Below are 22330 nucleotides of genomic sequence, written 5' to 3' on the forward strand. Positions count from 1 at the left end.
TCTTTCTGTTCAGGTGACGGTAATCACAGCAGAACCTATGATGTCTACAACTATCCACAGACTTTTTTGGTACAATCACAATTCCTACACCTCATGGACTACTACTTTCTTCTATTACCCCATCATCTAACTGCGGGTTAACACGTTGACTGGCATCTAAGAATTACCTCATACCTGAGCACCTGGCCACTGGTGCCCATTGCAAGTTAACTCATAGAAAACGAGTTTCTGCATACAGTCAGATATGAAAACATTTGTAGCAATTACGTTTGATTTATAGATCTTGTGTATCAGGGACAGGTATAGTAAATTATATGGGCATGGTGGAAAATAATTTTTATTTTCAGTGCGAAAATGGAATAAAGTAACAGGAAAGTGAATACAAAAGGCCACAGAAATAATTTAGTTTTATACTAAAATGTATAGTTTGTGTCGTTAATGGCAATGAAAATAATTTTTTTCTTTTTTATAGATGATATGTGAAGCACTCTTCCATGCAAAGAGCCTGCTCTTCCTCACAAATGGGACAAAAGTATCGGTATTCACGGAATTTCTATTGTTGTTTGCGCATTCTGCATTGCTTTGTTGGCTGTACTATTCTTTTCAGTGGTGGGTTTTGCGTCTAACTAATGAAAGCTGCCTTCTGTCCTGGTTTTCTTCTGGGTAGCTGGCATCTTATCCCCAATCAATGCCTAACAATTTTTTCTCTAAGAGTTGGAGACTTGATACTCCTTCCCACTGTTTGATTATAAAATAGATGGGTCTTGCTCATATAATTTCCATTACATGTAGAGCAAGTTTTTACGGTCATTTAATATTTTTTCGCAATGCTCAATAATATGACAGCATTTGATCTGACTGATCAACACCATACTGTCCCACACACATAGGTTTTGTAGGTCGACAAAAGTTTTGTAAGTGATACAGAATTATAAAAATTGTCCATATGAAGCACATATCCTTTGTTCAAGAGGACTTCCATCAGGTGTAAAACAACTTCAGATGGGTGACCCACCTCGGCCTTCTCCTATGACTTGCCACAGTAGAGTTTTATTTTGAGAACCACCCATTAAATTCACAGAGTTCATAAGTTTTACAGCTGCCTTGTGTTCCTTGCTCTTGATATACTGCCTGAAAAACAGATCCAATTATATGTCAATACAGAGATTCTTGCATAGAACGTAATTATTGCTCATGATGCTACTGAAATGGTCCAAAAGTAATCTAATTTTACGGGTCGGTCATTGCATTGCAGTGAAGTATCTGAGAAGTGTAGATGTCTCAATAACAGCTGAAATCTGTATCTACTTATGACAGATCTCTAGAGCGTTTCATTGTAAAAAGGACTTGTATTGCAGTTACAACAGATCTCCAGAACATTTCACTGTAAAAAGGACTTGTACTGCAGTAATGTTCTGTCGCTGAAAAACAACAGCGCCCCATGCGCAGCAACAGTCTCAGAAATACTTTTATTTCCTCAACACCTGTATCCCTTTATCTCGAGAGCTTGGTCGATCTTCTCCTCCCACGCTTTTCTGCTTCCTGGCTCGCATACAGCTTTGTTTGTTCACATAATGGCAATAGGGACTCCTCGGAAGAAAACAGATGAACGAGAGCATTGACGCCAAAATTTTGTAAGTTTAATTTCAGTACTACATTCTCGTTGAACACACATACTGGTGGATCTTGAGAAATGTCACTCCACTCATGACTGTTATTCAGACATTCTCCACCCGAGAACTCGTCCATAAACTCGTCCCATTCCGATTAGCTCATGTTAGCTAGCTGTTCAAGTTATACATCACTCAGTTTCCTCTTATTACCAGCAAGTTTACAAGGAATATTGAACAGAGGTAACGTTAAACGTCAGTGAACCATGTGCAACGAAGACTGAACAGCTACTCACACAGTTATAACAAAGACATGGGTTGTATTATCTAACATGCTTCGCAAAACACAAGCTGGTGACTGATTGATTACAACGAGGTATTTCGTAGTTGGCGTATCAACTGAACTTTCTGCCCTGTACGCCAACTACGAGACAACTCGCAGGCTCAATTTTCCCTCCAAGAAGAAAACTTTCGATGATACAAATAGACTCTAAATGAGATGACGAATCAAACTGTTTAACATGGCTTCTAGGAGCAGTTTACTCATTTTGGTTGTGGCAGTTAACATGTTAATAAAATATTGCATAATTGGCTGCAAACATCTAAGAATACGATATGGTTTCTGCTTTGTACCCTGTTGGTATTTAGTGTTGGGTCATGGGCGTTGGTGGCAGCAAACCCTGTAGAAAAATAAATCCTCAAACTCGAACAGCAATTTTTCCATCTGCTACCACTCTATTCCCTCCAGATGCTCCACTTTCCTGCATAATGGAGTCTTAACGGCGGCTAGCAGTTACTTGCGGTTCACACTCCTAGCGCACCACTCAGCCTCACCCGGAATGTCCAAACTGTCTACGCTACCAACATCCCCTTCTTTAACTTCACTTATTTGGCGCTAAAATTATCTATATTTACGGGTACGACTCTTCCGCTATTCTTCTCTTGTATGCATACAACTCTTCTCTTAATAAAACAACTTGCTGGATCCAGCATATCATTCTCTTCCAGAAGCCCCACAACGCAAAACATACCCACAGGTAGATCTGGCTCCACGTTCACACACAGCAACTTCGTGGTGCCAGCTGGTATACCATCATGCGAATCAAGCCTTAGTGCAACTGTACGCAGTTCTATTCATTTCTCCAATACTCTAGACGCCTCCTAGCAACAGTTCTGCACTGGCAACAGGTTCCCCTCGCTGGAATGTCATTCCACTGTATTCTACTGTATGTTACTGAAGATCAGTTTCAGCACAATGTTAAAGCAAAAAGTCTAATCCAGGATCATGCTTAGCCCTCGCTTACATGAGGTACTACCTCTACACACTGCTTAAACCAAAACGGCCTCTATACAAAAGTCTACATCCGCCAACCCCAACTGCGTCACATCATTATTCCCCATCCCACGTAACCCATAATGGAAGGGTTATATTGTCCTTCAACCCAATAAGTCACTTATGGCAGCCGACACATGCATTCCTGTGTCCAACAAAAACATATATTCTTATAACATCTACTGCACACTTTCCCCTGCATACACGTTCGCTGCATCTGATTTTAAAGGGAACACCTTTCCCGCCTGCTTTTAACAACTGCTTATCACCTCTTTGTCCCCTTCTAAATCCATTATCAAAATTCTGTTGCTGATACCTTCCCTTTCTTCTGTTTCCCCGTAGCTGGCAACACTATTTCTGTAAATGCCCCTTCCGTCCACACCTTAACACTTAACGTTCGCAGAAAATACCCCATGTCTAGCTCATACCCGTGTTGATATGTCAGTTTCTTTGCATTCCATCGCGTACCTAATAGCAGAGCACAGATCCTTTGGTACCCTGTACACACCCTTCTTGACACGTCTGATGGAAATTGCTTCGCCGGCCGGTGTGGCCGTGCGGTTCTAGGCGCTTCAGTCTGAAACCGCGTGACCATTATGGTCGCGGATTCGAATCCTGCCTCGGGCATGGATGTGTGTGATGTCCTTAGGTTAATTAGGTTTAAGTAGTTCTAAGTTCTAGGGGACTGATGACCTCAGCAGTTAAGTCCCATAGTGCTCAGAGCCATTTGAACCATTTTTGAAATTGCATCCGAAAAGTATCGAGTGCCCTCCGTTCAGCTTCTTGCAACAACACTTCGTTTGCTGCATCACTCTGCCCCAAACTCGTACATGTGTTCAATATACTTCTTTAAGCTGTCCGTGAAACCTTCTAAGTTTCCCCATGCCTTTTCGCAACAGTGCTTAACTGCTCCCGAAAACACCCCACACAATTCTGTTTTTCTTCTTCTTCTTTTTGTCTTTGCAACAGCCCCTTCGAACTGTTCAAAGCTTGCTGCATTCTTTAATGCGTCCGTGCACCTCACGTACGTTTTTGCTTCTTCCACTGGGCTCAGTTTTGCTTCCAGCAACAATTGACTATCAATCCGACCAACCATATCTGTTGACGTCTGAAGTTACTCTAAAAACGACCGCAGATCCTCAGATGATTTTCCAAAAAAGGGAATAATTAAATCTACACCTGTTGAGTCCACCACATGCTGCGGTACGTGAAGCAATTCGAACTGTTCGTCTCTAGCCGTTAACTGCCCATGTACAAGGGGTGAACTAAACGTTTCTGTTTGGGCGCATTGCTGCAGCGCATGTGCAACGATGTGGGTATAGAAGAACTGGCATGTAGATAAGTGATTAATGTGGCATTCGTGTCTTTTCGACATTCGTACTATGAGTTAACGAGCATTGTGCTCTCATTTAAATATATGACCTCAAAGAGTCAGCCTACAGGAATTGTTAAACAAACCCTGTCGTCCAAGACCGCGTGTCACAAAGAGCGCAGATTCACCAAGAGATGCGGAAACTCACAGGCCTAAGCGCTGTAGCGTGTGAGTGAGAGAGCCGAGAACCTACACCATAGGGAAAAATGACGGCAAGGAACGCTGTCGAAATATCGTGGTTTGAAGGCGACTGCACCCGGCTGGAGACCCGAGAACAGCACAAACAATGGAAGGGATGGTTTAACAATGATACAGAAACAGAAAACTGTGATGCAATGTCAATGGCTGATGGCATCACATGACTGACACAATGAGACGTTTTCTCAACATGACAACTCGTCAGTGGTGGTTTGGGCTTCGGGTAATTGAGTAAAATGCGTTGAGATTGTGGACATCATGGTAAAATTACGAATATTGTTGGGAAATACGGAACACTGATGAAAATACGACAAAAAAATGTGGAGCGGTGAGGCTACTAACATGCTCACGTGGGTGTATGAAAATCATTCCGTTCCTCCACCAGTGAGATTCGCAACTGATGGTGCATACTATCCCAGCTCTATCGGCTTAAGTTCCCCAGAATACCCCCTTTTTCCATATACAGTTATGCATTGTAAATCATAAAAAAGAAAGACGCAGTATCCAAAGATTTGGGGGTCCGGATGACTACCACCTAGGACACCGAAATGGTGATCCCATACCTGGGTGCAATATGCACCACGAATATGAGGAATCAATGCTCTGGGTCTCTTCAAATATAGAACACTGAGACATCTGCTACCCAATCACTGTGGAAGATGAGATTAAATATAGTGGTCATCACCTTTGGGGTAGCTGTTTGGAAGCACTCCACAATGCCACAAGCTCTTCCAGTTTCTGTATATTGAGATATCTTCCACATTTTTGTCAATAAGGAACACCACTTGTGTCTTTTATTTCAGCCATCCTGTGTGTTGTGGGAGCAGCTTAACTTACACTGTGTGATGCGCAGCTTTGTGTGAGAGCCGATGGATGAAACGTGTTAATGCCGGTTCATCACTTGGCACAGACCTCAAAGTCATTATATAAAAACAAAATGTCTGGCAGTGTACAAAGCTGTAGTCACACACTGCTTTGATCTATTACAGCAGAAAAACAATGTATCAAACAGCTTATGAGAGGATAGGATCCTCTCTTGTGATTGATAGTCTGTGGGATATGGTCCTCCTACAGAGTGGGCGACAGAACTTCGCACAGTTCTGTACAACCGGCTTCGATCACTGGCCACCTGCTCCAATAGACCAACATGTGTATATTTAATATGCTCAATGTCAACATGCACACGGTATTTGTTTTCGATGTATCAGAAGAGAGAGATGCGGTAATATTTTATCGAGTTCACTACCAGGCGACATTAGTGATGTTTTTATGATTTGTAGCTTTACGCCACTGGATGTTATAAAAATAAGGAGGAGAGAGAGAGGAGAGAGAGAGAGAGAGAGAGAGAGAGAGAGTGTGTGTCTCACACCATTACAATGTCGTATTTCCAACATAGTAATCATAGGAATACGATTAAGTGAATCAAGACATGTAGAGGGTGATATTTATAGACCGACATTCAAAATCGATGAATTATAGATGTTAAGCTTCTGTATTTCTTTGTGCTGTCCACGTACACTCTGTATGGTTGTGAATTTCCACCTGTAAGTTACTTTGCTATTTTTCTCGTTGTCATAGCCCTCTAACTAGTCAATGACAGGTGGAGGACTAGACAGTCTTCTAACTAATGGAACAGTGCTGTCGGAACGTGATGGCAGGGGACATTCCTTACTCGTAGAAGTCATATGGGTTCAAACACTATATATTCAAGACTAGAGGGTTCGTGAGAACACAGCAGGTAAGCAATACTCTGACGAAAGGGGAGTTGAGAGGTGAGCTGTCTACTGCTCTCACCAACCAAAATGTCAGACACTAAGATCAGTACCAAACATTGTATGTCAATCGAGTATTAACCAAAACACTGTTAAAGTTCGTGTTATGTGCTGTCGTCCAGTTGGATACATCAGAACTACGAAGCAAAGGGAAAGGGTATCCGTGAGTGGTTGTTTCGTGGGTCTCATGTGGATGAGTTGGTGCAGTGCAGTCATAGTATCAAAGGTCTCACATACAGACCTCACTGATGACAATTTTTTTTAACTGTTTAGGAGTGGAATTGTTATATGGGAGAACATTTTCCTTACATGTAAAAGAACTTTTCAGAGTTTGTAGCAATGTTCTTTTGGTAGTCTGCTTTCGATTCGTTAGTTGAATGTTGTGTACTTATTATTGATCTTGTTATTTTGTTTATTATTACCACTACTACTACTATCATTATTATTACTTCTGCACATGTGACGCAATTTTTTCTTTATTTTCTGATCTTACTGTATATTATGTGAAACCATAATGTAATGTACAGGTTTACTAATTTCAAATAAACAAAGCGAAAGCAGACTGCCAAGAGAAAATTGCTGTAAACTCCAAACAGCCCTTTTACATGTCATAAACATGTTGTCCCATATAACAATTTGATACATAATACGGTAAAACATATTTGTCATTATTGCAGTTTGAACCCATGATCCTTGGTGCGACGTTTTAATGCTTTACCAGCTTGCCCACAGAAGCTACTTGTATTAGTGACTTATAGCTATTCTTTTCCTATGCTCCATAAATCTGTTGTTACCTTTAACTAATGTTTACGCCCGTTTTGCTGGACAACAGTACATAGTACTAACTAAATCATTTTTGGTTGATACTTTATCGACATACAATGTTTGATACCGATCTGAGCGTCTGACATCTGAAGGTTTGAGAGTAGTGCTGTGGACAAACATATTACAACCTCTCGCATTTGTCCTGCGATGTGATTGCAACGAGAAAATTAGGAGCTAACACAATGATTTTTACCGAGAGACAATGAGCAGCAGAAGTTCCATGTTTTGTTTTCTCCATAAATATGGGACAACATTCTTCTGTGAGTTTTGTGTGCCTATAAATGGATGGAGTGGCATCTTAATAGGTAGACTAAATTTACATTTACGTCTATATGCTTACTTCATAAGCCATCGTACGGTGTGTGGCGGAGGGTACTCTGTACCACTACTAGTCATTCCCTAATACAGAGAGGGCAAAAGCCTGACTGCATGTCTCCTTATGAGCGCTAACTTCTCACACCTTGTCTTCGTGATACTTATGCGAAATGTATGTTGGTGGCGGTAGAATCCTTCTGCGATCATCTTCAAATGTCAGTTTCAATAGTTTCCTCGACAAGAACATCATCTTCCCTCAAGGGATTCCCATCTGAACTACATGGAAAGTGTAGCCCTACTGCTGGATAGAAATTATTCACCATGCAAATTGACTCTCATGAACAATTTAATTAATTACCTATCAGTTTGACATCAATGACATGCCGCCAGGCGGGTGGAACCGAGGGCTAGAGTACCACGGATATGATTTGGGAGTTGGAGCGGTAATCAGGCGTTTTCTTGTTGCAACGATGACTTTTAACGAAATTCCAATCTCCTACCTACACAGGGAGGGATGACCATTGTAATAAAATCAGCTATATTAGCGAATTTATGAAGTGATATGTAGTATAAGACTGATATATACAATTTATTTTTGCTGTTACCTTAAGAGAGTTTTAGGTGACAAGGCATTTCATTACTTAAAGGGAGTTCGGAAGTGAGGAAGCATCCTATGACAGAGGTAGATCTCAGCATTCCATCATGAACCAAAAATGAGTTTAATATTCTAGTCCTGTGATGTAGTACCTAACAGATATTAAGTCGATTAGAACAGATTTTTTACCTGATGAGCAAATACTTAGAGGAAATATAGCCTATGCGATACTGATACATGATTTTCACAGCCGGCCGTTGTGACCGAGCGGTTCAAGGCGCTTCAGTCTGGAATCGCGCTGCTGCTACGGTCGCAGGTTCGAATCCTGCATCGAGCATGGATGTGTGTGATGCCCTTAGGTTAATTAAGTTTAAGTAGTTCTAAGTCTAGGGGACTGATGACCTCATACGTTAAGTCCCATAGTTCTCACAGCCATTTGAACCAATTTTTGAATGATTTTCACGACAAGTAACGATACTTTAGCGATGTGAAAAGTCGTCTATGCCCGATTTCTTCTGCCTTAGAAAATAACTCATATAAATGGAGAAATCTACATTTCACGTGAGAAATTCAAGGTGTATGGTCAACAACATCCCCGTCTCGTATTAGATAGGTGGATTTTTTAAACTGGGGAGTGTCTATGTTGGGGCAGAATTGCGCTGCTTGTCTTGCAGTGCGCTCCGCCCAGCAGCACGAGTGTGCATGATGCTTCGGAACCGGAAGTCTAGGATTGGCATAGCCTGTGATGGGCGGTTAGTTACAAAGTATAAGATAATTATGAGGTTTGTGTCCTCGTCTGAGGGCCTCCGTTGATGTTTGTGAGGATTATTGTGGGCATTGGATCCATGAGGTACAGAAATACGTGAACTACGAGTTATTAACCATCACCACTTTTATCCTAAAGGACATTTATAATAACGTGCTCGCTACACGGGCCCATCATAACTGTGTTTGACGCCCTATCACGAATAAATACGGATTTGTCAAGACTCCATTGTGAGCTGAAAAAGACATAAATTCCATATCAGGCAACCAGCGACTTGACTCGACTACTACTGTGTGCATGGACGTGCTCTGGCCAACGGGTACTGACACCACAGTACGTCAGCATTCCATGATAATGGCAGTTCATACTTGTCCTCATAAATGGCGGCTGCGTCGCAGCATGTGACCCTTACATTACGTTCCCAAAAGAAGATGAGCTACCACTTGGACGTCATGAATCTGTTTTCCCAGTTGTGGCATCAGAAGGCATTGCAACGTTTATCTCATTTGCAGACACAGTAGCGACTGATACTGACGAGCGGGCTTTTAAAATCACAATTTGGTACATGACAAATGCTGTAGATACAAGACAAATTAATAAAAGTAAGAAGAACAGAATACTGACAATTAAGATTACTGTAAGATTCAAAAGACTTAATCCTATTTGCTGTTCGAATGAAATTTAGTCCGCAGCTTGCGGTCGTGCGGTAGCCTTCTCGCTTCCCGCGCCCAGGTTCCCGGGTTCGATTCCCGGGGGGGGGGGGGGGGGGGGGGGGGTCAGGAATTTTCTCTGCCTCGTGATGACTGGGTGTTGTGTGATGTCCTTAGGTTAGTTAGGTTTAAGTAGTTCTAAGTTCTAGGGGACTGATGACCATACATGTTAAGTCCCATAGTGCTCAGAGCCATTTGAATGAAATTTATCTCAGTGTTAGCAGTCATTATATTTTCTTGGATATCCATAATTAAATCATTATCTTTGGAAAAACTTGACAGGGAACGGTTTGCATATGTTAGTGTGTATGATTCGTTACAGTAAACTGGTAGCATTCTCGTTAATTGGAGCTTCCAGCAGCACGAAAAGTGGTTGGCAATACAGAAGGCATATCAAACAGGTCGCATGATAAATCACAGTGAGTGGCACTTAAAATTAATCCACTACCACTTAATTTGAGCGTGAAAAGTTAATCCAGCGTACCAGAAGCTGTACATCTAAATGTAGCATCAAGAGTCGAATTGAAAGACTAAATAACACATTCAGAACATCGTTAAGAACTGGCATTAAGTTCCTTGAGCAATCATCTCTCACAAGATTATTCATAAACAATTTTTTCTCATGCACACTACTATCTAAAACTACTGCCGATTGCGGGGAAATTAACTTACGACTACGTTCAGATATAGACACATCAGGCTCATTTAGAGATAAAAAGCACCTTCGATCCTTACTGATCACTAAAGAATCCTTTAGCTGACACGTGATCTGAAGGACTGCTTGTTACTACATGACGGAATAAGTATAAATTTTATACGTTTCAAAATTACGCTTTGATGTAGCGATGGGTGTAGGAACAATAACTGTTAATTCATTTTCAATCATTAAAGAATGTACTTTAGTTAATTTGTATTGAGCATATAAATTATAAGAATTAACAGGGTAAATCATAGCATATTTGCATCCAGGTTACTTTCAGTCACCAGTAATACCTGTAAGAATTGGCCTGGATGCAATAGTACACTGCTTAAGCAATCGTTTGAACAGCTTTCTAGAGCTGTTCTTAAATCAGGAGCATCAATTGTAGCATTCGATAGACTGTCAGAAATTCTTAAAAACAGAGTGTTTAAATCTAAGTGAGCATTCACAGCATTTAATATTTTAGTCCTCCAATCGGCCCACAGATGGTTGCATTCATCTCACCACTGATCACGTTGAAATGTGTAATAAATTGCTGTACAATTTGCTCAATAAAAACTGTGTGACAAGTAATGGTTCTTTGCATATTCCTGAACACTGTTAGGTCATTAGACAGGTTAACTGAATTCGTACTAGACTATTGATCGAGGGCTAAAATTTTGTCCTTAACGTCCAATAGATCTCAGTTGTTAAAGTACCAAATACAGTGTGAAGGACACTTCCGCCAAAATCAAACTAGGCGCACTTGCGCCTAATCAAGGTTTCGTGTGGCAAAAGATTTAAGAAACAGTTAATCGCTTTTTCATAGTCAGCAAATGTGGACTCGACCTGCATTTTAGCGATAATCCAACTGCTATATCAAGACTTTCCCATTTCCAAAACTGTGTCATTATCTTTGACTGAACGAATCAGATCAGGTTGGTTCTTAACACAATTGAATTATTGTTGACTCTCATTCAAATTGTATTTGAGTACAAGCTTAGCATTATTTGTTGAACGTACCATGTCCAGTCATGGTTCAAACAAAACACCTGTTGTTTGTGGTATTACTACCATAGCATTAATGGAGCACATTGTCATAATAAAAATCAGAATTACAGTACACAGGGGTATGTAGTTCTAAACACTAGAGTTGAACAATGAATATAACACAACTGCGTCTCTTGTGGTAACCTCTGGAATAAGATTTAATTGCACCTGCGCAATTTTTAAAAGCTACAATGGATATTTGTGCAACACATTCACATATACACATGGCTGAGAAATAAACACACGTTTTACACTCATTCACACTACATACAGCTACAAAGATTGTAGGAGTGTCTGGGACTGGATCACTCAATGTATGGCGACGTCTTAGGCTCGAAAGGGTAGCCACGAGGCTGATCGTGCCAAGTCAAAGGGTGAATGCATCCTTCTTCCATATACAATTTGGCTGGCTGAAATGGCTCTGAGCACTATGCGACTTAACTTGCGCTGAGGTCATCAGTTGCCTAAAACTTACAACTAATTAAACCTAACTAACCTAAGGACATCACACACATCCGTGCCCGAGGCAGGATTCTAACCTGCGACCGTAGCGGACGCCCGGCTCCAGACTGCAGCGCCTAGAACCGCACGGCAACTCATGTCGGCCATATACAATTTCAAATTGACTTAGGCCAGTTGACATGTGCATTTATTTATTGTAAACGGTCACAACGTACGGAAGACACACATCCCAATTATCATGCGTGTTGCTTACGTATTGGCTTACCATCTTAATGACTGTTCTGTGGACTTGTTCAGCACATCCATTTCCTTCGGGGTATGCTGGCTGCGTTATTTGCATTAACTTACAAGTCTGTTTAAGCAATTCACTTATGAAATTTGATCCTTGTTCGCTGATTATGCTTAATGGTGATCCAAACTTCAGACTCCACTCTTTTACAAAAATTTTAGCCACAGTCTTGGCTCTCTGATCAGGTGTTGTTATCCTGTGAAGATATCTAAAGAAATGATTTGACATGGTCAATATGTATTTATTTTCATCTTTAGTCTTAGGCAAAGGTCCAACAACATCAAGTCCTACTCTTTCAAATGGTTCACTAGTCTCTAGCAGTTCTTGTAATGGTGCCTTAGGTTTTCCTAAACTATTCCATCTGTTGCAGGAATCACATTGTGAAACAAATTCAAAAACATCAGCTTTAGTTCTTGGTCACCAATATACCTCAGCCATTTTAACGTTTGTTGCTTTTTTACTGCAGTGTCAAGATGATAAAGAATCATTTTGTGCCATCATGATTTGATCTCTCAAGCTTTCTGGAATAACTATGTGATTTCCTTTACTAGTTATCTTGTACAGCAATCCATCTATTTCGCGACAAAACGTTGATCATTTTTCCATATTTTGCACCGTGGATCCTCCTCCTGAGCTGCTTTTAACTCTTCTTTTTTACTTACTGTAACACAAACTTGCACTTTTCAGCTCGTTATGTCAGCATTTAAATGCAGTTTGCAGGCCAATGAGTAACTTTAAACTGAAACTCACTCAGTCTCAAAGCCACCTTGTTAGTCTGGATCTTGGGTCCTTTAAGCTCAATAGCCACTTAAGTGTGTCATGTCTGTAAGCACTGTAAATTATCTTCCTATCGAAACACATCTGTTATGTGTTATACCAAAAATCAATGCACAGAACGCCATTTCCATTGTAGTATAATTACATTCTGCTTTGTTTAATTGTCTGGAAGCAAATGATATTGGGTGTTCATGGCCATCAGTTTCTTGAGACAAAATAGAACGACCAGCAAAATTTGAAGCATCTGTTGAAAGAGTGAAGGGCTTGCTGAAATCTGGACAGGCTAACACTGGAGCTGTGGTTAGGGCAGTGTTAAGTTATTCCATTGCCTTTGTGCATTCTGTTGTCGAATTGAATGTAGTTCCCCTTTTCAGTAGCTGTGTCATTGGACGTGGTGTATTCGCAGCTATGAAACGCATTTAGAAATTTGTTAATACGAATAATGATTGTAATTCCTTTAAATTCCGTGGTTCCAGAAAATTCATTACAGCTTAAATTAATTTTGGATCAGGACAGACGCTTTCACTAGTTATGACATATCCAAGATAGTTCACTTGATTTCGTGGAAAGTGACATTTATCTATTGACAAGGACAGACTTGCTCTTCTCATACGCCCGATAACTGCTTGAAGTCTCTCAGTATGCTGCTTCATGTTTCACTGAAAATTATTACGCCATTGAGGTACACAAGAGCTTGAGTTGGTGTGAGCCCTTGTAAAACGGAATCCATCAGGCGTCGAAAGGTGGCTGGAATACTGCGAAGTCCAAATGGCATACGCAAGTATTTATACACTCTTGTAGTTGTAACGAACGAAGTTTTTGCTCGATCATCTGGATGCACTGTCAGCTGATGACAGGCGCTTATTAGATCACAAACCGAAAAAATTCGGAATCTAGGTAAGTAATGCAAGGTTTCTACCAGGTTCGGTAAGGGGTAAATGTCTGGTGTGTTTACTGCATTCAGTGTTCGGTCATCCACGCAGAAACGGAACTGTGGTGCTCCGGAGACAGATTTCTTCTTAACAATGACGCCATGGTGGATCTACAGGATCTCTTCATTCTATAATTCCGGCTTCCAATTGTTATTTAACCATTTCTTCTACCAGCTGTCGTTGACTGAACGGTATTCTACAAGATCTCTGAGTGATCGGTGCTGCATTTCCAGTATGTATAAGATGCTGAACCAGATGAGTGGCAGGTAAATTTGAACGCTCTCGGAAAAGATCTGCATATTCCAATAAAAATCTTCTGCTCTTCAACTGTCGAATGTTCTATCTTCCGCCAAATCTTGGTCTTTATTTCATTATTAATTTCGGCTCCTGACTGCAATGTTTCGCACTACTACAAAAATCTGTCTTCGTTAACTGCAACAGTTGACTCTTCACTTGGAATCCGTTAGACGTCACTTTTACTTATGCTCGACATTTCAGCAACTATCGTTCCTCGTGGTAATACAATGTCATTGTTGCTCATATTTGTTATTGTTACTGGGACTCTAGCTACATTCTGTCTCACCTACACTCTAGAAACTTAACAATGAGTTTTGTCCAGTAACTCACATTTATCTGACCGCTCTGTCAATAATAGAGTTCCTTCTTTGCATCGGGGTACCTTAACTTCGACATAGATTGATTTTCCTGCCCCCTGGGGAATTTGCTGAGGCTGCTCAATCTGTACATCGACTCGGAGGGTTTGCACTGATTCGTTGGTCCCGTTGATCGATCTCATGACGTCAGTGTTGCTGATCCTTTGAGAAGGATCTGCAGAATGATTTCCTAGGTCGCAGTTTCTATGGCCCAGTTTGGTCCTTCTATCCGCGACAAATATCTCTGTCCCGTTAGTGGACAAGAAATCAAATCCAAGCACACCGTCGTAGTGCATCTCATTGTATGTAACTACTTGAACCCTCGCCGTTTGTTTTTGTTGGCCTAAACATAATTCTACAGCAACGTCTCCGTAACCGACATTGTGGGTCTCAGAATATTGAACTCCCTAACGATTTCCGAAATGATATGCCCCCTACGTCTAACTACAAATATCATTCTGCGAGTCTGATAATTTCTGTTGTGTAGTCATAATCACATCAGCATGTTTTCACATGAATCACCTATGCACAAAAGACAGCTACACCATTGTGCTGCCCTTTCATACCTTGTGTATGGGATACTTCCGTCATATTTCTATGTCATGATTTTTGTCACCGCAGTGTATAAGGAAGTCAAAAGTCAATGGAATAACAGCAAAATGCACCAACAGCTCGAAATACAAAAAAAAAAAATGTGAAACGTGTTATCAGACGTATCTGGCAATGGCATTCTCGAGATTCATAAGAAAATTGACATTTAATATGTTGAAATAGTTGAACGATTGGGGCCGCTCGAAACAACTACAGCTGGAAACACAGCTCATTCGAATCAGATCGGTAATTTCAGACCTCTGAGAAAGACGTGTCACTGAATGATTATGGAGACAGTTGTTTAGGAGATCTGTAAACTGGCACACGAGACATAACGCAGGCAAGTTATGATTCTGGATTTGGAGAGCTTATAGGAGGTGGCTCTTTTACGTATAAGATAATATTCATGAGAGACTAAAAGTTTCAAATGTACACTAACGGAAAAAAATTATTACACCGTTTCAGAGGTTTCCATTTCACTCGACGTTTGTTGTTGCAACAGTGCATATGTAGTACATGATTACATTTACAGACCATTCGCACAAGCGGCTCTGAGGTAACAGATATTTACCCTTGCTGTAATGCTCATGTTAATATGTGGTGTAACCTTCACAGGCAACAATGCAGGTGGGGACTCTGGTATTCAGTCAATTATACAGATGGCGAGTGCTTTCCTGGGATACGTTATGCTACCGTGCTGAAACTTTTCATACAGTTCTGTAAGAGTTGTTGGCTGACGGTCGCACGAATCACTTCTTTTCCCACCGTATAACACGTGTGCTTGACTGGAAACAAATCCAGCGATTGGTGCTGGACAGAGAAGTTGCTGCACATCTTGCAGAGTATGTTGAGTTTAACAGACAGTGTGTGGGCGAGCATTATCCTGTTGGAACAACGCATCACATTCCTGTTACAAGAACAGCAAAAGGAGAGGTCTAACAACATTCTGCACCTACCGAGTGGTGGTTAGCATCCCCTCCAGAAACACCAAAGGTGAAAGAGAGTTGTAGCTTATCGCAGCCCAGACCATAATGCCTACGGTGGGATCATGGTGTCGTTGACAAATGCACTCTACGAGACAGCGCTCACCAGGTGTACATCGTATGCATAAACGACCATCACTTGCTTGCACGCAGAATCTGTTTTCATCGTTGAATAACAAGGTGCACCATTCTGTCTTCCAAGTAATCCCTTGATAGCACCATCCAAGTCGTGCAAGTCATTGGTGTGACGTGAGTGGAAGACAGGCGGTGTGTGTGCCCATAGTCCCATTGCCAATAACTGGTTTGCAACTGTTCGTGTTGACACGTATGAGCTAACAAGCCCTGTACGATCTGCCACAGCTGCCCTTAAAATACGACGATCCTGGCGGGTGTCTATGGTGCGTGGACATCCAGAACTGTGCTACAGGTGTGAGAATATTCACATGACCACTGATACCAGCATCGTTGCACAACTGATTGAGCACGTCCAACTTATATGAGAATTCCCCAAAAGGACCATCTTGACACCCAGAAGACCACAATTTGACTGCTTTGAAACTCGGTTGGTTGGCTGTAGGAAGCCCGAATGTATCTCTATGGCGCATTTGCCTGCTTGCTTCACACGTTTGCACCGCACTAAGCTGTCTGGCTGTGAGCATTATCTGTTAAATGGTAGACACAGATGGCACTCTGGTAGCTATGCCACTATGCTATCAGTTGGCGTATGACGCTCAAACTACACTCCTGGAAATTGAAATAAGAACACCGTGAATTGATTGTCCCAGGAAGGGGAAACTTTATTGACACATTCCTGGGGTCAGATACATCACATGATCACACTGACAGAACCACAGGCACATAGACACAGGCAACAGAGCATGCACAATGTTGGCACTAGTACAGTGTATATCCACCTTTCGCAGCAATGCAGGCTGCTATTCTCCCATGGAGACGATCGTAGAGATGCTGGATGTAGTCCTGTGGAACGGCTTGCCATGCCATTTCCACCTGGCGCCTCAGTTGGACCAGCGTTCGTGCTGGACGTGCAGATCGCGTGAGACGACGCTTCATCCAGTCCCAAACATGCTCAATGGGGGACAGATCCGGAGATCTTGCTGGCCAGGGTAGTTGACTTACACCTTCTAGAGCACGTTGGGTGGCACGGGATACATGCGGATGTGCATTGTCCTGTTGGAACAGCAAGTTCCCTTGCCGGTCTAGGAATGGTAGAACGATGGGTTCGATGACGGTTTCGATGTACCGTGCACTATTCAGTGTCCCCTCGACGATCACCAGAGGTGTACGGCCAGTGTAGGAGATCGCTCCCCACACCATGATGCCGGGTGTTGGCCCTGTGTGCCTCGGTCGTATGCAGTCCTGATTGTGGCGCTCACCTGCACGGCGCCAAACACGCATACGACTATCATTAGCAGCAAGGCAGAAGCGACTCTCATTGCTGAAGACGACACGTCTCCGTTCGTCCCTCCATTCCCGCCTGTCGCGACACCACTGGAGGCGGGCTGCACGATGTTGGGGCGTGAGCGCAAGACGGCCTAACGGTGTGCGGGACCGTAGCCCAGCTTCGTGGAGACGGTTGCGAATGGTCCTCGCCGATACCCCAGGAGCAACAGTGTCCCTAATTTGCTGGGAAGTGGCGGTGCGGTCCCCTACGGCACTGCGTAGGATCCTACGGTCTTGGCGTGCATCCGTGCGTCGCTGCGGTCCGGTCCCAGGTCGACGGGCACGTGCACCTTCCGCCGACCCCTGGCGACAACATCGATGTACTGAGGAGACCTCACGCCCCACGTGTTGAGCAATTCGGCGGTACGTCCACCCGGCCTCCCGCATGCCCACTATACGCCCTCGCTCAAAGTCCGTCAACTGCACATACGGTTCACGTCCACGCTGTCGCGGCATGCTACCAGTGTTAAAGACTGCGATGGAGCTCCGTATGCCACGGCAAACTGGGTGACACTGACGGCGGCGGTGCACAAATGCTGCGCAGCTAGCGCCATTCGACGGCCAACACCGCGGTTCCTGGTGTGTCCGCTGTGCCGTGCGTGTGATCATTGCTTGTACAGCCCTCTCGCAGTGTCCGGAGCAAGTATGGTGGGTCTGACACACCGGTGTCAATGTGTTCTTTTTTCCATTTCCAGGAGTGTATTATCAGTACATCTACTATCTCCCAGGTGGCATATGCGATCACTGCATCAAAGTTGATATCGTCTTCTCAGGTGTACTAATTTTTTTTCGGCAGTGTATTTTAATGATTATTGGTATATAAGAGAAATTTCCTGCGCCTTACCTGTGAACTAAAGACATTGGAGGCGATCTGACAGGTGTGTGGGCAACTACTGCAGACAGAAATCAACCCAGAGAATCTTCATACAGATCATGGTGGCGAGTTTTATAATATATATTTCAAGATGGTAACAGAATGGTATACTCTCTTAGATGAAAGTAAGTAATGAGCATATTTTGAACTGAAGGATGAAAGTGCATATGTGGATGGGTTTTTACCTGCTCCGGTCTTATAAATGGAAAAATATCCTCCCAAAAAACACTGGCTTGGGCTGTGTACCAGAAAATAAAAATGAAACCAATTGAGATCTGTATTAGTGAATTTCTGATTACTGTTTACAGCCATATTACACAAGTAGATCAGTGCGAACAGAAATTTAATATTGGTGGTTTGGTACGTATTTCAAAACACGAGATAACAGTTTAGGAGCTGTACATACTAAACTGATCAACAGAGATATTTAAAGTTTCCAAATTGCAATAAAAAAACCGTAGAACCTACAACTTAAAGAGTAGAAATTGCTGGTAGTTTTTACACAGGAGAATTACAGAGACGCAGTGAACTAGACATCTTCCTCATGTAACATGTCATGAGGCGACAGTTCATGTTCTCTCACAAAGAACCCCTTGATTGCGAGATCGCAAATGGCTAATGATGTTTACAGTTTTCGACGCTCCACTTATTGTCTACCATGCAACCACAATATTGGCTGCTAACGAAAACAGAGGGCGGGGCTACAGGTATCCATTGGTGCGCACAGCATGCGGCCACGGAGCGTAGTTGAGCTGCTTAGTCGGCTAACAACTCGTAACAGTGCTAGTGGTGTTGATGCAAAGCAGAGAAATGACAACAATAAACAAAGCAAACATTGCATGAGAGGAACCTAAGGAATTTTGCAGAGTGAGAAAGAAGTGCGAGACGAAATATTAGCGTTCCTGCAGGATGAGCCAGTGGAATGTGTAATGTCTTATACGCTTGACTGTGTGGACAATGTACATGAGGAGTACAGTGATGATGGTATATGATTAACAAGTGAGTGTGATGCTGAAATAGGTATCGAGCCAAAAGTTTATCATCTTTGTCGGACGGGGAGCCACAAATCCCGTCTCTAGTGAAGCGTAGTACAGGCTAATGCTTGACCAAGGAGTGTGTACACATACATGGAAGATCATCCACAACCAGTAAAAAAAAATTATGACCAGCAATATGGGAGTGTAGTGCATAAGAAAAACTATAGATATTCAAGGGAGAACAAAGCGCATTTGTTACAATTTGTTTCGCACGTTTCAAAGATGCTCGCTACCATCTACAGAATGTGCTCGATACTGAGGTACTACGTAATGCACATCAAAGTGCACGCGACATAGATTACGATGGTTCCAAGGGAAGTACTGGATAGTTACATAGCTTCAAACAGCGCTACAGAGTTGGAAGACTTAAGAGAACTAAATTTGAAGCAAAGCGTCAAATTGACGATGCACAACAAAATGCAGAATCGGTCCGAAAATCTGTACATTTGATAGACAAACTTACCCCATCGTTCAATCAGGAATTTGTTTTTAACTGCGACCAATCGGAATTTGAAGAGAAAATGCATATGAACCCTGAAAATTAGAATTTAATGCAGCTAATGACTCCCTTTCTCAATGACAGACTGACGGCACGTCAAGTACAAAGCATTGACAGTTCCTCAACTCGTTAGGCTTGAAACCATTCAAGAGCAATGTCAGCACCAAAGCCGAATGTGAGGAACAAGTCGTTTGCCAGAAATACTTCTCACACAATCCTTTTGCTTCAACGACATTTGAGAGCAATGACGAGGTCTGAATAGTCATGCAGCACAAAGAAGCTTCGACCATTCCAACCGACAGTTTCCTTTACTTGGAGGAGAAATTCATTGAAAAAAATGCGGGTCCCACGGTAACATCCCAATTACATGTAATTCACTCGCATTCCTGTTTCAGGACAAAAGATACGAGCTGAATGGCGTTGAGATCGACCACGGTAGGAATGTAGATATGACATCACCCTTAAAAACATGTATTTCAGCGTCAAAATCGCATTTGAACACTTTAGAAAATGCAAGAGGATTTATGGAAAAACTGCAATCAACAAAAGAGTACAAGTGATTTAGTGCATGGTACCTCTCAATATGGGATACTTTAAAGATATGAAATGGTGGGGCAAATAAAAGTGGCCTGGAGAACAGAGTTCCAGCGTACAAAGAAACACAGCACGGAAAGGAAATACAGTACTAACCTGATTATAGCAGATGTTGAAAGTCATCACCATTCATCTCTTGGCACTTTTAGGCCCTGTCGGCAAGTTTCTGAAGGCGGATCAAAGCTGGACTGCTGAAATTGCTACAAACTCATCTGAAACGTTCTGCTGCAGTTCTGAGGTTCAGCTGTACCGGCAACAGAGTGCGCGAGGCGTAATGTGACGTCGAGGCACGTGGCTCGTGTGGGTACCCGGCCAAGCCCTGGTGTCAACTGGGCTCGGGGCAACAGGTTCAAATGGCTCTAAGCACTATGGGACTTAACATCTGAGACCATCAGTCCCTACACTTAGAGCTACTTAAACCTAACTAACGTAAGGACGTCACACACATCCATGCCCGATGCAGGATTCCAACCTGCGACCGTAGCAGCAACGCAGTTTCGGACAGAAGCGCCTAGAACCACTCGGCTACATCTGCCGGCTCGGAGCAACAGGGAAGTGGACAGCGCAGGGAAGGTGGGAATGAATGACTGGCCACAAGCGAGAGGATTTGATTTTTGAATCGTCGGCGCTTCTCTGAGAATCATGAAGGTTTCATATGCTCGAAAAAGGGAATTCTTGATCGTTTGCAAAGGAAAATGTCTCATAATGTAAAATAATGGATGTAATAAAGCAATACGTAATGCAATAAAGAACATAGAAAAAGCAACTTTTTTTGTTTATAGAATTCATCCTTTCCTCTTTCCGCTTCTTTCTAAAGCCTCCACCTTTCGGAGCTCTTTTATTAATCTCAAACTTTGCACCTACGTTTTATAACACTTTGGTACACAATTGGAGCCGACCGCAGTGGGCGAGCGGTTCTAGGGGCTTCAGTCTGAAACCGCGCACCCGCTACGGTCGCAGGTTCGAATCCTGCCTCGGGCATGGTTGTGTGTGATGTCCTTGGTTAGTTAGGTTTAAGTAGTTCTAAGTTTTAGGGAACTGATGACTTCAGATGTTAAGTCACATAGTACTCAGAGCCATTTGAACCGTTTTGAACACAATTGGAATATCATCTAGAAATATTTCTCTCTTCGAACATCTTACTTTTTATGTTTTTCTTTGTGTAATGTTCCATTATTTTTTGCGCAACGTTCTTGTGTTATTTTCCACGAACAAGGTCTTTTGAGGTACTGTTTCGTTCGTTTTTCGATGTGGTCAATGGTCCACTTCTTCGCCATACTGGAAGTAACTAGAACTTGCTGTCACGTGAAAACCACAGGAAAACGTATGGACATTCTGACCGTCGCTGCAAAAATCCCCATGTGTGCACCCAGCTGGGATTATCTCTCACCATGGACAACACAGTGGCCGACGACTTTCACTTAACTATCTAGACAGCGGCGTTTGCATGGAGTTGTCATTACTAACAAACAAGGAACACTACGTGAAATAACGGCAGAAATTAATATTGGACGTATGACGAATGTATGAGAACGGCCTTGCCGCAGTGGATACACCGGTTCCCGTGACATCACCGAAGTTAAGCGAAGCGCTGGCGGGCGTGGTCGACACTTGGATGGGTGACCATCCAGGCCGCCATGCGCTGTTGCCATTTTTCGGGGTGCACTCACCCTCGTGATGCCAATTGAGGAGCTACTCCACCGAATAGTAGCGGCTTCGGTAGAGAATACCATCATAACGACCGCGAGAGCGGTGTGCTGACCCCACGCCCCTCCTATCCACATCCTCCACTGAGGATGACACGACAGTCGGATGGTCCCGATGGACCACTTGTGGCCTGTAGACGGAGTGTTTTTTTTTATGACGAATGTATCCTTTGAGACAGTGCGGCGAAATTTGACTCAAGGGGTATGGCAGCAGACGACCCTTTGCAAACAGCACGATGTCGTTTCT

The sequence above is a fragment of the Schistocerca gregaria genome, chromosome X (assembly GCF_023897955.1).
Source record: "Schistocerca gregaria isolate iqSchGreg1 chromosome X, iqSchGreg1.2, whole genome shotgun sequence".
Taxonomy (NCBI): Eukaryota; Metazoa; Arthropoda; class Insecta; order Orthoptera; family Acrididae; genus Schistocerca; species Schistocerca gregaria.